This window comes from Anser anser, assembly GCF_964211835.1.
Source record: "Anser anser genome assembly, chromosome: 3".
In the NCBI taxonomy this organism is placed as follows: domain Eukaryota; kingdom Metazoa; phylum Chordata; class Aves; order Anseriformes; family Anatidae; genus Anser; species Anser anser.
The window spans coordinates 121,711,927-121,728,450 of NC_139722.1; the positions used below are offsets into that span (position 1 = coordinate 121,711,927).

General features: G+C 41.5%; 1 protein-coding gene across 6 annotated transcripts in view; it reads right to left on the reverse strand.

Annotated features, from left to right (window-relative positions):
- BFSP1 (beaded filament structural protein 1) overlaps window positions 1-16,524 on the reverse strand; it is a 77,831-nt gene that overhangs the window by 50,315 nt on the left and 10,992 nt on the right. For 3 of the 6 annotated variants that reach the window (XR_014581708.1, XR_014581709.1, XM_083829157.1), the window contains exons 2-6: window positions 14,114-14,291; window positions 11,794-11,912; window positions 5,294-5,434; window positions 4,358-4,514; window positions 3,431-3,489 (exon numbers count right to left, since the gene is read on the reverse strand). The gene's annotated coding sequence lies outside the window, so the exon portion shown is untranslated. The other 3 variants (XM_083829158.1, XM_083829159.1, XM_083829160.1) reach the window with 3 other exon arrangements.

Consider the following 16,524-nt stretch of genomic DNA (forward strand, 5'->3'; position numbering starts at 1 on the left):
CACCTGCCACAGCAGGAGCAGTAGGGCAGGCCTAACTAGTCCCACCCCATGCATTTCCATGCGGCCCTGCTGCTGCTCAGCTTGGCCCTGGACTGTCTCAGATGGATGGTTTGTCTCCAACACTATCTGGTTTGTGGCAGGCCTGATTTATCAGCAAACCAGACTTCACAGTGTCTATACAACCTATTTTTGGAGAGGAGGCTGCTAGCTTGGAGAAAATATTAAAGTACCTTTATGTTGTTTCAGCTACTCCTTCCTTTCCTTCTCTCCTCACTCCCTGTCCCAGCCACTCCAAGAATTCAGCATTAGGCTCCGAGTAACATCAACAGCAAAAACTGCAATATAGAGACTATCCATTATATATATATATATATATATCCATATCCGTCATCCGTGGCTCCTCTGTGGACCCTTACCCACTCCCATCAGTTCTGGTGTGAGCGATTAAGACACCACTAGTCTCCACTGCTTGGTGAATACTGTCTGGGAATTAAAAGGCGTGTGTTTGTTGGTGGTTTTGTGTGTGTGTGTGTGTGTGTGTGTGTGTGTGTGTAACACAGACAAACAGGAATACTTCCCACTGCAAACAGTCCTCTAAGTCTTCAGTGTCACCCTGGGAGAACTTCAGTTATGTCCCAATCTTTGAACTACACCGAGAAGTGGGAATCTTGTGGCTGATAATAGCTTAGCCATTATTTTAAAGATAAAAATGTTTAATGTACAATAACAAGTCATGTGACGAATATCCAAATAAACAACACTTTCTTCAGTTTTACATTCCCAGAAGCATAGAAATTAATGGTCACTCTAGCTCGGGAATCAGTCAATTACAGTGCCATACTCTGTAAGAGTAGATTTTATTCCAAAAAAAGAAAACACAGCTTAAAAATGCTCAGAGACACTTAGTGGTTTCTGATCACTACTTTGAATTCAATTTACCTTCACTCCGTTAGTGCTACATCAAAAGAGATGTGGAGTTTACGCTTGTATTTAACTCTGAGTATAGATGAGCTAGCTTGCCATTTCAGAAATGAGGGATGGGAAAAACCAAGAAGGCAGGTATAAAGATTTTTTTTCAATGGAAGTGTGGGGGGATTAAAAATAAATAAGGACTAGTGAAACCACCAGAGTTAGGAAGCTTCTGAAATGGGATACTTCACCTGTCTCCTCTCTCAGACATGGATACTCCATACCCTTGCAGCAATCAAAAATGCAAATAGCTTTTGTAACCAAATCAATAGTGGAGGAACATTTTGGTGGACAAACATTTCTTGGACAGCAGCTTCTGCTGATAAAGGGCAGAGCTGCCCACAGGGAAAACAGCAGGCAGGAGCAGGAAGCAGCCATGGTGACCCATCCTGCACCCAGCCGGTTCATTGCATCTGCAGCATCAAACACAGGCACCCACTACAGTGGGGCTTCACTCTTGTGCCACTGCCTCCCAGAGGTGATGGCTGAAAACGAGTCACACATTGGAGCATGCGATAAATAATTATGCTAGTTAATAGTGAGGAACAGTGCCTGCTAAATGCTGTTGCTTTATAAATATGAAACAGCAAATAACGTGCTCATATACAGGTAACAGCAGGTGAATTCACCCTTGATATTACATCCAAACCACTTTCTTTCATGGCATATATGACTGGAGATATATAGCTGTGTGCTTAAGTGTGCCGTCAAGGATGTAAATCCATCCTGAAAATGATGGGATATTCCAACCATAAAAATAAGGCAGAGCAATGAGGTGAGACCTGAGGAGAAGTCAGACATTTCTTTTTTTTATCCTTCTTACTAACAGGCAGGGAGCTACATTTTGTTAAAAGAGATACATGTAGTGTAACACCAACTAAGAGGGCTGTCTAGCAGAAGGACAGGAGGGTGATGAGGGCTGCATGCAGCTGAGGTCTGCCTAGGTTGCTCCTACCTCCTGCCCCAGGAGCTGGTCCAGCTGACCAGGAGCAGGACTGAACCCTGAAGCTCTCCTCTCAATAAACCACACCCAGGATAACACTATATTCAAACTCCAAGAAGTGTGCCATTTCTTGATTTACATCAGCAAGCATTTTGAATACAGGATAAAAGTCATACAGATGAAAAATAGTCTTGTTTGTTTCAAATGCAGGTAACAGATAATCAGGGGAGTTTTTAGGGGCAAAGAAATGACTTACAAAGAAAGAATCGTTTGAAAAAGAAGCTAGTACCTGAGATGCCAGAGATGAGGATTTTGTTTTCAGCCTATTGTGTGACTGCAGAGGTGCCAGTTACGGTGATGGCCTGACAACATCATATTTGTGTTACTGAAGCTTGCCACAGATTCAGCACAGCAGAGCTCTGCCCAGCAGCTTTCAATACATTGTTTTACCTATTCATAAGCAGGAATCAATGAGGGAAGTTTTTCAAAATATTTTGAGAGATTAGGAGGAAGGCTTCATTCATCTTTTATCAAAGCCTATGGAAAAGCAACCCTGTAATTTTAATAGGTAGGATCAAGCTCTGATCAATTTATTACTTGTAATGACACATAAGACAAGATTAAAAGCAGGTAATTACAGCAACATTTAAAAATTAATCTTACATATGTGGGGGAGATCCCAAAAGAATCATAGGTTTAACAAGAAAAATTCTGGTATTCCAAATCTGTTTTTATGCTAAAAAACAATTTCCCAAGTATGTACTATAAGAATATTCATTTTGCTTCTAGCCCAGCACTAAGGATGCTATTTTCCTAATAAACAGATGTTAGAGGTCCAAGGTACACTTCTCATAACTACAACCCAAAGCATGTATTTTCTGAAAAGGAAAACCAAACACATTATTTACCTATGAATACTGTAGCACATAGATCAACACAGAACAGCAGCATACTTCCCCACTACCACAAGAAACAGGTTGCCTTATCTGGAACTGTCCCACCCCTACACTGGGATTTTATCTGTGATAAAGAGCTTCCAACTGCTGGGCCAACCGAATGCCTCTCTGCCAGGCAAATGTTAATTACCATCATCTGAGTCTCATTTGCTCCTCCTTTTCCCTCCCATGCTGAGTAGCTGTCTGCTATTTTGCTGTTTGCAGTGGTGTTAGTTGAACTGACTTCCTAGTAAGGTTGCTGTCATTTGGTCATTGCCACCACACTGCGGCTGCTGGGTTCAACTAGGTGTTTCCTGAAGCTGAGCCACCTTTGCACTACCCTACCTTAAGTATTGCTTATTCCAGCTGATCCAAAAAAGGCAGTACCACATGCTTTAGGGGTTATTTCCTCAAACCTGCGACCTGGGAGAAGTACTGCCGGGAAGAGAGATGGATTGCTGCTGACTGAGCCTCTTTCACAGGGGTATGTTGTGATCTAGGAGGTGATCACTGTAGACTGTGTGCTAGTAATTCATCAGAAGAGTAGGATCAGTGTCTTTTCAATTAACAGAAACACTCTTACCGCTGCTAGCCTGGGCTGGTCATAACAGAGCATCACTGTTCGTTGCAGCAAAAATAAATCTGTAGTACGACAGATAATGCATTTGGTTAGTCAGGAGCTCAGAGGCCTGCTAAGAAGTACAGTAATGCTGTGAGAATAAAGCAATAGCAGGAGAGCTCTCGATACGAAGATCTCATCCTTCCCATTAGGAAGCGGATCCCCAAACACAGTCTGTTAAAACTACCCTTGCCTTTTAGAAGAAGAGTATTTGGGGGAGCATTTTAGGGTGGAAACATATCATGAACTGTTGGATCTTGCTGATAGACTAAAATCATTCAGATAAAAGGGAAAAAAGCAGAGATTGTGGGCTGGGCTCTCGTCTTGCATGGCCACGTATTCTGAACACGCTGCTCTGCTTACATCTGTGTCCCTTGGTTGTTATTTTTCTGCCTGCAAAGTTTCTACATTCTCAGTGAAAGCAGTATGAATCATTTTCAAACAGCAGAATATCTTCCTGAGAACCAGAATTTTGAGGAAAATTAGTCAAAGTTCTTTTTTTTTTTAAATGTTATATGAACTAACTGAATGCTAACAAAAATTATAGAAATAAGGTTCCAACAGCAACCTAGGCTTTCCGAAGTATCTTAAATAGTTTAAGCTGTTTTACAATGCTCTTTTTACAATGAACAGACACACGTTTCCTAAACAACAAATCTGAGTAGTAGAAAGCTGTATCGTGTGTATCAGCATGCAACAGACTCTGGTTGAAATCTTCAGTACAGACCCTGGCTGAAGCAGAGGAAGTCAGTGGAAATTTTGGCACTGATTTTAATAGAACTGGGTTGTCAACTTGAACGTTTCCACTTTGTGGCTTCTGAGATGCTTTTTGTAGGGAGCAGAACAACTTTAAAAGTTATAGGAATAATTTAAGCTCCTGTATGTACTTGCCTGGCCATTAGCTTCTGAGTTCAGTCAGCAAAAGCTGTGTGCAGTTCTGAAAATCAGAGTCGCCACAGCCCAGCTCCTTCCCACTGACGTAGTACTGCCATCCAGGGCAATAGTCCCATCCCAGGCTGGCTGAAAGGCTGAACTTTTCAAGTGCACCCTAGTTAGAGGAAAACAAAAACTTCTATTTCAGAACTGGAACTCCCTGGCAAGGCTGAGAGACAAGCAACAGTATCCTGTTGCCCTGGACTGGGTGTTGCTTCCCTGCAGCACAGCAGACCGGAGCAATTACCAATAACAATGGAAGAAGTAGGAGAAAACCAGCAAAGAGAAGCCAAAGGCTACAGTGAAGCGAGTCAGGAGGGAAAATCCACTAACAGATGATTAACGGACTTGCGCAAAATGAAATTTATTCTTACGCTCTTTTTCTTTTACAGCAGGAAATTGATAGCTCACTGCTTGCACGCACAGCAGCTCCTGGCAGAATTGCTAAGAAATGGGGTAAGAACTATGAGCAGAATTAGCAGTTACTCAGTACAACTCCTTCATCACATATGGGGTGAAAGTATTCCCCACCAGCATTTCTTTGCAGTAGGAATCGGAGAGAGAGAAAGGGCTTCCAATTAATTTTCTCCATTTCCTTCCCCACATCCCCATGTGTTTGCTCCATTTCCCAATCCTCGTGTCTTTGCTGGCATGAGAAAATCAGCAGATGCTGCCCAAGCTGTGAAGATCCCTGAATCCCCTCTGTGCAACACATCCATGAACATCTCACACATCTAAATCTTCACGTCATCTGCACTGCAGAGATCTGCCCTGAGCTAACCCTGTTGCGCAAAGCTGTAAACCCAGTGATTTTCAACAGCGGCAGACAAGGGTCAGGATAAATTTGCAGACAAATAAAAGCGTACTGTTATGAAATATATCACTGCTACTTACAAAAATTTCCAGGAGCAAAATCTACTGGGACAGTCCTGAGATCTGGAGATCTCTCCAGCCTGCCTTGACAGATGTGCAAAGGACATACAGCTGCTTCCTAGCAGGAGATGCCAAACCCCAAATTCCAGTCCTGGATTTTCTCTGCAGAAAAGCACAAATATAAACAAAAGAAAGGCTTTGACAAAAAAGAAGGAAAAGTGCAATTGGTAACATGTATTTAAAAGAATTACAGGAATAATATTTTCCAAGACTTCCGTTTTCCAAAAATCATGTAGGACCAAGAATCCCAATATCTTTCAGTGAGACTTGGTGCTAAAGGTTCAAAAACGTTTTTATATTAGATAACAAAATGATTTAAGCACCTGGGAATAGGGAGGGTTTATGACATTACAGAACTGTAAGGGGATTTTTGGACTTAACAGTATCAAGAGACATCAGTATTTTTTTAAACTTTCCTAAACGTAAATATCCTACCTACACTGAAAAAAAAAAAAACACTTTACTGGAACAATCCCACCAATCTTGCTTGCTTTAAAAAGCAAATCTAAAATGACAGCAGGTTTTGGGCCAGATTTTGGGGTTTCATCATCCAGCTTCACCAACTGAGGCATTTCAAAAAGGATCCAGATTGTCAAACCTCAGAGCAGCATAATTGTTCCTATGAAAAAGAAAAAAAAGTACATTTGCAGATGCTCAAAGCTGAGCACTACTGTAAATTCTGCTACATTACTAAACAGCTTACACAATGGCTGAGCAGTTCTGAATGTCAAACCCCACCTGTCAGCACCAAATATTTTTCAAAATGTAATCTATTTTAAGATAACAAATGAGATGGTCCTAGGGCTTCTGCACAGAGAATTTGAGGGCTGAATAAAATATATGATGAACCTGAAAGCCAGAGTCTTACTGACTGCAAAATGTTCAAAAGAAATCCTAGAAAAATTTCTATTACCTTTTTTTTTTTGTTTGTTGGGGGGGGGGGGGCAGTTAGAAGAGAAATGTGTTAACCTAAGGATAGCAAAATAATGAAGTGTAAGGAATTATCTCATGGCACAAATCCTGCACGGGTCAATGATATCACATTACCCACTGTGCTTAGATCCTCAGTTACTGACACTATTTATCAAATTATCTGAGTCTCCTGAGAGTAGTAGCACAGATTTATTTATTTTTTATGCTCACTGCCTAAAGCCAAGGCAATTAACCTTTTTGGTGCTTGGTGCCAAACAATTTTGTGCAAGTTTTGTGGTTTTTTTTGCTAGTTAGGAGCAGTCTTAATCACCTTCTGTACCCGATCAGACATCTCATCATTGAGAACTAGAGAGGAATTGGCAGGACGAAGACCATGGAGAGTGCTGGGCACCATCCCAAAGCAGCTAGGTGTCCCGGAGCTATGCCTGCAGCCGTTCTGCTCTCCCTTACAGCTAGCTGAATATGGGAGGGCCTGAAGGTGAATGGCTAGGAGATGGCCAGGAGATGGCCAGGACTGACATGAGGTCAACCTCTGTGGCTGTTTCTGACACCCATTACACAGAAACAGCTCCCCAAGCATCAAAGGAACCTGTAAAGAAGGGTGTTTTTTTCACTCCGTGTGGGAAGTGTGCTGGAGAGAGTCCTCAAGTACTGACAGGACAGTTTCCAAAACGCCTTGCAAGCCTCATTGCCTGTCTGCTGTATTTCTTCCTTGCTGTGCTAACCTTGCACTACAAGCAGGTATTTTCCCTTGGTGGCAGCTACTAGGTGACTGCCTATGAGAGGGAAAACACCACTTTATTTGGGAGATACAGAACCTGCCTAAGAACAGAACAGTTAAGTGTTGGGAAGATTTAGGAGATGACGCAGAGATTAAATGCCAAGGCAATTATCTTCTGAAACATAAATTCGGATCATTTATACACACTGTCAAATTATGACAGATAAACGGGCCACCTAAAAAGAAAGACCTTTTAATTTAAATAAAAGGTTTGCCTTCAGGGAGGACCAGCCAGCTGGTATTTTGTATTTCTAGCACATTTGTCACTGATGTTTTCTTTGGAGCTTTCATTTCTCTGTTGTCGGCAAAATTACTGTCACCACTCAGCACACATAACATACCTCACACAGATCCATCCTGCACAAACAAAGGTTACTGTCACGTTTGAAACGGCTGCCCCTGCAAAAGGAGTCCCACAGGGAAATTTTTATATCTGACTGGAAAGTAACACGTAAAACAATCTGGATACAGCTTAGTTGCCCATAATGAGGTAAGCTGGTGGTTTTTCAAAACGCTTACATGAACCAGCCTTTCGTATTTTAATAAGCAGGTGCAGAAAGAAAGAATGAAAACTTTCCAGTTTATTGGGATACATTAAAATGTGTGTTGCAAAGGATGCAGGAGGCAGTCATAAGGCTTAAAATTACAGCTTTGGGAAATTCATCTCCAAGGCGGTTGAAAAGGGGCTCCAAATGGCTTGCTTTGGGTGTCTGTTGTATGCCTTTTTTTTCCCCCGTTATTCCTATACTTCCTAGAGATCTGTACTCAGCGGCCACTTCTATTCTTTGTAACCTCTTGTCAGATGGACTGTCATCTTACTCACTGCCACAGGCCCTATATCACAGATGTGGATATTAAGCATACTGTGAATGCAAGTGGTGAATAATAATAATAAAGCCTGATAATCTGTTTTTTGATATAAAGTACGCCTGAGGATCTGAAAGGCAGGGAATGATGCAGTGCATTAAATTTCTCTTTCCCTGTGAATTGGCTAAATCTTAGTGAATGCTGGATCAATTTTCAGCCACTTCAAGTGAAAAGGATCAGAACCTATGGGCTGTTGTTTCTAGAAGGTGGTAGCTGTTAGCAGGAGTCTTTTCACGTCTACTCTTGACTAAATATGGTAACTTATGCTGGAATGGCTTCTGTAAAGATGCACGGTATGAACAGATTGTATTTGTCATTTTAAAAAGGCAATGGAAAAATCAGACATCGTACCAACTACTGAAAAATGCATAGGAGTCATTTTCTGTTCTCTTTTGTTTTGCTTTTATAGAGGGAAGTACAGACAGGAAATTCAGAGGGGTCAGCAAGACAGGCTCTGTTAGCACCTTTTAAGACAAATTGCTTATTCATTTCAACACAGAATTTGACACATTTAGGAGGATTTCTGTGCTAAATCAACATGTCTGATGTGATAACTACACTTCCAAAGCTGGCAGATGTCTAGAGACACATGGAAGAAGCTTGCATAATTCACTGAAAAATCCCAGAGCTTTGAAAGTTGACCCGTAAGGCTGTGAGGGAGGATAAAGCCAGATAATCTTTGTAATATGGCACAAAAATCAGTCTTCACTCCCTTCATCATACATCGTCTACCATAAGCTATTTAGGAACCTTCTCAACAACTTACTGCAAAAATTGACTTCAAATACTTGTTAGTTTTGATCTCAAATATTAACATGCTTTAGCTCATTGTGTCAAAGCTACCTGATCAAAGAGAGGATCAAGAAAGACATCATTATTTAAAATTAAGATTCACCTTCTCTGCATCTTCCAAGCTAGCCATCTACAATTTTCCATCTCAGAGCTCCCCTTTTATATCCTTCATGTTAAGCAAAGCATGGCACAGTAAAGCATTCAGTAAATGCATTAATAATGCAGGAGTCATTTTCAATCTTGTATATCCTAGGTGGCAAAATTCTTGGAAATTAGTATGTCAGTGGCTAATAATTGCTGAGAAACACGTGGATCCATTTGAGGTACAATCACAGTCCACTCTTGATAAGGTTTATAGGCTTTGCTCAGGTCTGACAGCCTGCTCATATCAGCCTGGAGGGCAGGATTTAGCATAAAGGATCACTCTCTTTTGTTTTCTCCCCCTTAAGAATCACTGAACACAGAATAACTGCTTCTGTTTCTGTGAACATTTTTTTTTTTGTGTGGCAACAGCAAATATATTTTCTGGGAAGATCTGTTAATGTCTCAGTTACTTTTACCTTGACTGCCAGTCGCTGTTGAAAACTCTGGATTTTCTTTCCTGTTCTGTGCTTTTTGTACTGATTTGCTCTAGTGTAAAGTTATCATTCTTTGTGTAAAAAACACTTCTTACACCTACACGAGGGTCACTGTTCACAGAACAGAAAGCAAGAATGGAATGGGTATTTTCCTGGATAGTTTGCTCCTAGAACTAAACATGAGAGGGGAGAAAAGAAGAAGTATCTCATTAGTTTCTGTACTCCTGTGGGAAAGTCTGGATTTTTTTTACCATCTTCTGAAGTTCTTGGCACCTGGCTGCACTGTACAACTGCAGCATCTAGATGTGAAGCAGCTGATTCCCTTCACACATGTGGAACTGGTGCACTGCTCTCTGGTGAGCAAACCCTTGTGAAACGACCCAAGTAGCCCTCCACCAAAGCAAAACCTAGATTTAGTCAGGGGTTTTTGTTCCTGGCTGTTCCTACTAGAAGCTCTGCACTCACAGCCTATCCTTAACATTTTTCAGGTACCTCTTGTTTCCCACATTGTTTTTAATATCAAAATCATTTTAACTGACTGGACATGTGCTTGAAAGCCAGAGATGCACTGAGATATCTTAAGCAGACTAGCAATTGCACACAACCTTCCCTAAGCTGAAAGTAGAAAGAGAACTAGGGAATAGTCTCATTTACCCTAGCCTTGTCATGACTCCTTTCTAGGTACCTGCTTAATGGCCACTGCTGGGGACAATGCTGGCCTTGAACCACAGGTTCATGAGAGCACAGCTGCTCTCATGTTGTTACGAAGGGAACTACATTTCACAGGGAGTTGTACTCTGAAGGAGCTGCTGGTCTGCCCTCCTGTTCCTGCCTGTCCTGCCAAAAAGGTGTTAGCACACCTCCCTCCTGCCACTGCCACTGCCTCAAGTCACAGCTTCTCTTTCTTCCTCCTTTGGTTGTGCTCACAAATGATTTCCACTCTTTCTCCTGAGAAATTCTCAGTAATCTCATTCCAGGCACTTAAGAAAGGTTGAGAAATTCCTACAAAGACCAAATTTTCTAAAAGGAGAATATCTTGTTGGCCAGCGACTGCTCTAGGAAACATACTTTGCAACTTGAAGATAAAATGAAACAAACAACAATTAAAACCAGGAAATTACAATTATTCCAGCTTTTCTAAATCTGAGAGCAAAACCTCCCGAGCATAAGACCTAAATAATTTAGTTCACAACATGCATAGCTGAAGGCTCTCCCCAGATCAGTTTTCCTGTGACTTAGCTGGGCTCAGGGGTCTGTTCTTAATTTACTCACTGAAGGCTGCATGTTGGACTTTTCAAAGGACAGTGATTGCTTACAGTTCCCAATGACTTCAGCGCTGGCTGCAGGGCACCACAGGTCCTGCAGAAGCAGGTCACAGTGTTTTCTTTAACCCTCTCAAATCTATGCAATCATAGCCGAGAATGATCTTAAAACTGGTTGAGGGCTAATTAGAAGTGAAGCAGCAATCACAAGGAAACAGCTGCTGTAACCTTGACCATTCGGTGAGCTGCCTTTTATTTTAACTTGTGTTTCAGCCCTGGCACACACGGCATCTTATGGCTGCCATGTTCCAGAGCAATAAACACACTGCAAACCATTAAAGGAAAATAAAACTGTGCTGCTAAAAGGCAACCTTATTAAAAGCTTTATCTCTGTGGGCATAAATCTGAAGGTTTTAAAACCTCTTCACCCCCTTTCTCTCTCTTGCTCTCATCACCACCTTCCCTCAACATACTCCCTTCCAGTGTGTTTGGAGCAACTTTTTACTTTGGCAGATGGTGACAGGACAAGGGACAATGGTTTTAAACTAAAAGAGGTGAGATTTATATCAGACATTAAGAGGAAATTCTTTACTCAGAGAGTGGAGAGGCACTGGAACAGGTACCCAGAGAAGGGCTTTGGGCAGTCTGGTCTAGTGGGTGGCATCCCTGCCCGTGGCAGGGGGGTTAGAACCAGGTGATCTTTAAAGTCCCTTCCCACCCAAGACATTCTGTATTTCTATGATTCTCCCTGAGTCTTTGGCTCAGCTCAGTTTCCCCAGTCCCCCTTCCCATACTGAGGATCCTTTTTTTTCCCTCTCCTTTGGTACATCAGCTATAACTTTTGCAGCAGACCTACACTTTTTTTCCTTTCTGTGAACTGAACAGGCTCAGATCAATCTCCTGGTGCCAGATGCACTGTCTGAGCGATGTTTCATTGATAAATTCATAGCTGCATTAGCTGAAATGTGGTCAAAAGGTGTGGCAAGAGGTACCAAAGGCAGAGCAGAAGGCACATGAGGTTGCCTGGCTAGTGGTGCAGCTAAGCTCTCTCATCTATGCCAAGGGCTCTTTTTTGATAAAAACTTGGCAGTACTGTCAGATCTGCTGGAAGATGCTATTTCTAAGGCAGAACGTTTCCATTCGCTGCAGCCATCCAAGGAAGGAGAGGGAGGAAAGCCAACTGAAATTCTTTTTTTCATGAGGAAGGAAATGAATTTGCAATTTCTTATTTACCACTGAATTCCTTACCATGAACTGTGAGTGTAGAATCTGCAGCCTCAACGCCACTAGGACCTGGCAGTCAAACTGGAGCTCCCTTGTGGGTCCTTTTGGAGGATCAAACCCTCAGGACAGGGCCACTGGGTCATCTGGTGGGAGAGATCTGATTTATAAAACCCATATTTCTCACATGCAGTGTAAAACAAAGAATTCCATCCCAAAGCTGCAGCTCTGGTGGGAGCAGTAGCTTCCTGTGGGAGTTCTCTGAAATTTGCAGGCTGAATTGAGCCGTTTATCTGCCTGTCACTCTGTGTCCTGTGCTTTAATGGACATGCTTCATATTTTGTTCTGCTGTTGTCCTCAGCTGCTGTCAACAGCAAAGTATTATTGATGTTCTCAGGAGAGACAGGCTGTGAGTGCCTTGACCATGAGTGCAACTAAGGACAAAAAAGGGCTCACAGGCCAATTAGTCCATTATTCTGTATACCACAAAGACCAACAGCTGGCAGAAAAGTATGAGAACAGGTACCCTGTGATGCTTTTACCATCCTCCAGTAAATTCTTGGCTGAGTTACGCCTTAGGTATATCATGTCACCAATGAAAGGTGTTGAAAATGTGAAAACAGGTATTAGCACATCTTGAGGGCCTGATGGTGTTTCCAGTAGTAGTACCTCTGCGCTGTTTCAGTGTAGGCATAAGCACACACTCACATTGAGCTCAGCCTGTAATAACAGCAGGAACTAGGCATATCGAGGTTCCAGAGCACTAAGCTGAAGTGGAAAATAACTGATTTTCTACCAGGCCAACATCTGAATAACGATCAGCTCCAGTCCTCTCTTGTAATGTTTGTGTTCATTTTGAAGAGCAAAGTATCTTATATGTATTATGTGCCTGGCATCTTTAAACAGTACATATTTGCCTTCTGGCATGAGAAGACATGGCTGCTGGTGCTTGATAAAGGTCAATCCCTTGAGTGAATTTGGTCTGTTTGTTCCAAAGCTGCACCTAAGCCAGACCCCACAAGATACTGAACACCTGCAGATCTTACTGACCTCTCCTTTGTTAACAAAACTGTGCTGCTCATGGTGCAGAGCTTCAGCGTTACTCACACCTTTGCTAAAGCCTTTATGATGTCTGGTTAGTTGCAGCCTACTTGAAATCTGATCATGGTACATACTGGAGAAAGCGTTCACTGTCGATTGCTGATTCTGTCTCCTTTGGTCATTTATCTTCCAGGTGTCATTTTCCCAAAATTAAGTAGGAATGCCTTCGAGTTACACATATGAGCCACTTCTGTGTATTCACAAACTCAATGGTGTGCCAGTACATCACCTACTGAATATGCCCCATTTCTTTCAGCTAACTCATACCCTACTCCGAATTTAACCTACTGAGTACAAATAATCATCTAGATCAAGAATATGCAGGGCCTTCAGATAGTGTAAATCAGCTGCAAAAGACTGAAGAGATTTTCATATGCACCTACCCAAGAATTGTTGCTGTTTGTAGTAGATATCCTGTCTGCAGGCTGACTACTCTGACGAGGCTCCCTTAATAAGATGCAGCCCACACCAGCATCTGCTATCCTGACAGGCAGCAAGACTTTGATCGCCAAGGATCTGGTAGCTGGTGTCCCTGTCTACGACTCCTCAGGCAGTCTGCAAACAAATGTTTGAACCATAACAAGCAATTAGGCACCAGCATGACTCTGTTAACTACCGGCAGTGAGGCACGCCTGTCTTGCTGTGTTGCTGACTGCTATGCTTTCAGGGTAGTTGATCCGCAGACAGGGACACACAGGTTTTATGTGTGTTAATAAAAGCTAATAAATGATAATAAACAACCAAATCAAAGAAAGATTATATTGGCCTGCTCTGCAAATATCTAATTCTGTCCTGGAAAGTGGACCGGTTTCAACAGGAAGTAATGTGAAGGCCAACACTCCAGAGCAGCCTACGGCCCTGCTGTTTTAAGGCAGTTTTCTGAAATTGCCTGTCTGTCCTGCCACCAGGCAGCTAGCAGGCAAATTTGCCTTGTATTTTCTCCACGAGGAAGTGACCTTACAATACTTTCTGGGAGTGTTCACCCATACTTCCCTCTTTAGTTACTTACTTCATATAGTTCTCCTCTGTCATCTAACTGAAGGGACAAAAATCCTTGCCTTAAAGGTACCTGTCGGCTGTGTAAGAGTTCTGTGCTCACGACACTCATTTTTCTCTTGGAACCTTAATCTTTTCATCTTTTGTTTTTATTTTCCTTCATCCACTGTTTCATTACTCTACCTTCTCTTCCTTTTCCAAATGTCATTCAGTCTTTTCCCTTACCCATCTGCCCTCCCAAATGACTGACCTCTGGTTTGCAGAGAAGTCTGTAAGTTGGATCTGGCAGTTCCATACAAGGAGTTGCTTTCAGAAGCCTCTCACATTCACATTTCACTGTTTTCCCCAGGCTTTTTCTTTTTGACGACCAGCATCGATTCAGACAGGCAGGGTGTAAGTACTGTCAACCAGGGATCTAACTTGAGCTTCTGCAAAAGATTTTCATAGGCCTAAACTGTTTTAGAGAAGTTGTTTACAATGAACCTCTGAAATTTTAGACCTCTAGCAAAAACATAACATTTTTAACATTCTTGATTTTGCTTTAGTGAATTTCAGCCCTTCCAAACAGGTTCATAATGGACAGCTCTATTTCAAATTCTCTTGGAAACCGTTATCAGTGTGGTTTGTGAGCAGAAACCATCAGGTGAAAGCAGGAGCAAAATCACTCTCATAAGTAAGTAAAGGCACATGAGCCATTACAAAAAATAATTGTACTCAGTCTTCTTGAATTTCTTCTCTTAGTGCGCACTGCCAATTAGTTTTCCTGTGGGGAAGGATTTAGGATGTGTTCTGTAATGACACTGAAAGTGAACATTAACAATTAATGCAATTCATTATCACACTGTTTTAAAATGAGCGCAAATTGTTTTTTGATGGGTATTCAAACCCATCTGATTTGGAGTAACTAACAGCAACATACCTCTTTGTGGTGCTTAGCATTTACTGAAATAAAAATGCACTGTTCTAAAATTTATGAGAATTGAATTCAATGTTTTAATGAACTTTCTAGATAGGGCAAATCTGGGGAGCAGGCAGTTTAGGCTGGGATTCTGACACTCTAAGTGGCATTCAGGAGAAATATGTTATTCCAAGACAGTTATTAGGGTCCATTAAGGCCATTTGAAGTACCAAAACAAAAGCGTGTAATTAGTATGAGTAAACACATAAAAATTTGGTATTATGCAGCGTCTCAGTTATCAGAAGTCCTGTTGTTACTTTACTGAATCAAAGGCACTCACCAGCTCTGACCATCTATTTGCAACCTCACAATCAATTAGTATATCATTACTGGTTAATATAGGAGTTACAGGAAAGCAATCATAAGGAAAAATAAATGCAACCAGGAAATACATAATTATTGAAAGTCCCAAACTTGCTAATGGCTATTTCTAATTAAATATAAATGGATGAGAAATGTCTAGCTCTACTCCTTTTGTCAGATCACCGCAGGGTAACAAAGTGATAGATCACTTCACACAAGCAAGCAGTCTTTCTGTAAGAAATAAGCCAGATGATCAATTAACTTATTTGCATTCTGCTAAAGGAAAGGGATCGAGATCAGTTTGAGACACGAGCTCAGAGATCTGAAGCTAAACTGTGGTCACAGTTTATACCTTTGCAAATCCAGCAGGACTTCCTGGAGCTGTGCAAAGAACCACATCAGAAGAGCATCACACTAAGAAGGTGAATACCTCCTCTCTGTCAAGCTGAGTCATTAACATAATGGATTATACTGTCTGCACTTAGACGTTTTTGTAGATGTGAAGTTGAAAACACACGAATGGATATTTCTTCTTGCTAATCTGGAGCGATCCCCAGGGTTCAGAAGCTCGCTGTGTGTATCCAGAACCATTTTAAACTATAGAGTGTGTTGGTCACCAGGGACCAAGTTCTATTGAGAGCAGTATGTAGCAAAAGATAGGTCAGTAATACATATCAACTAAATACGGCAAGGTGAGCACAGCTGGCTTTTTCCACACTATATAAAAATTGAAACTGAGTAAGCAAGCTGGTTATCTCATGGGAACAGACTTTAGTTAAATGTCTTGCATTTCACTGTCCTTGCTAACCAAAGTCAAAGCAATAATAGATGGAAAACAAACAAACAAACCCTGAAGCATTTATTCAATTCAGTAAAAGACAATCTTTTCAAGTCTGGTTAGTGGTTCAAATTAATTCTTACTCAATACAAAAGCTTTGGGCATTTTGATTTTTTTTTCTCCAGTTTCCAAGTATTTCTCTTGAAGAAAAAAACTCCTCGTACACAGTTTAGATTTATGCCTTTCACTCCATCTTTACAGTTTTTTCATCTGGTCTCAGCTGCTTTATTATTTCTTCGTGTTGATTTTGCCATCCAACAGTAGGTGAATAAAACAGTTTACAATGGTGATTACCATCTGAAAACTAACATTCACACTAGAAGAGAACAACATCTTCCTCAGGTTGATGCAAGTCCACACCCTTCCTCACAGATTTCTGCAGTGCTTTCCCAGTGCAAGGAGAAGCAATTTGTTTGTTTGTTTGTTTGAGCTATAATGTTATGCAGGTATGAAGTGGCCCACAAGCACAGGATAAAAGCAAGTGAGCAATTACAGTCAGATTCAAATGCTAGACCTATTTCAGGCACAACTAATCACTGATGCTTCACTCATTCCCTCCCAA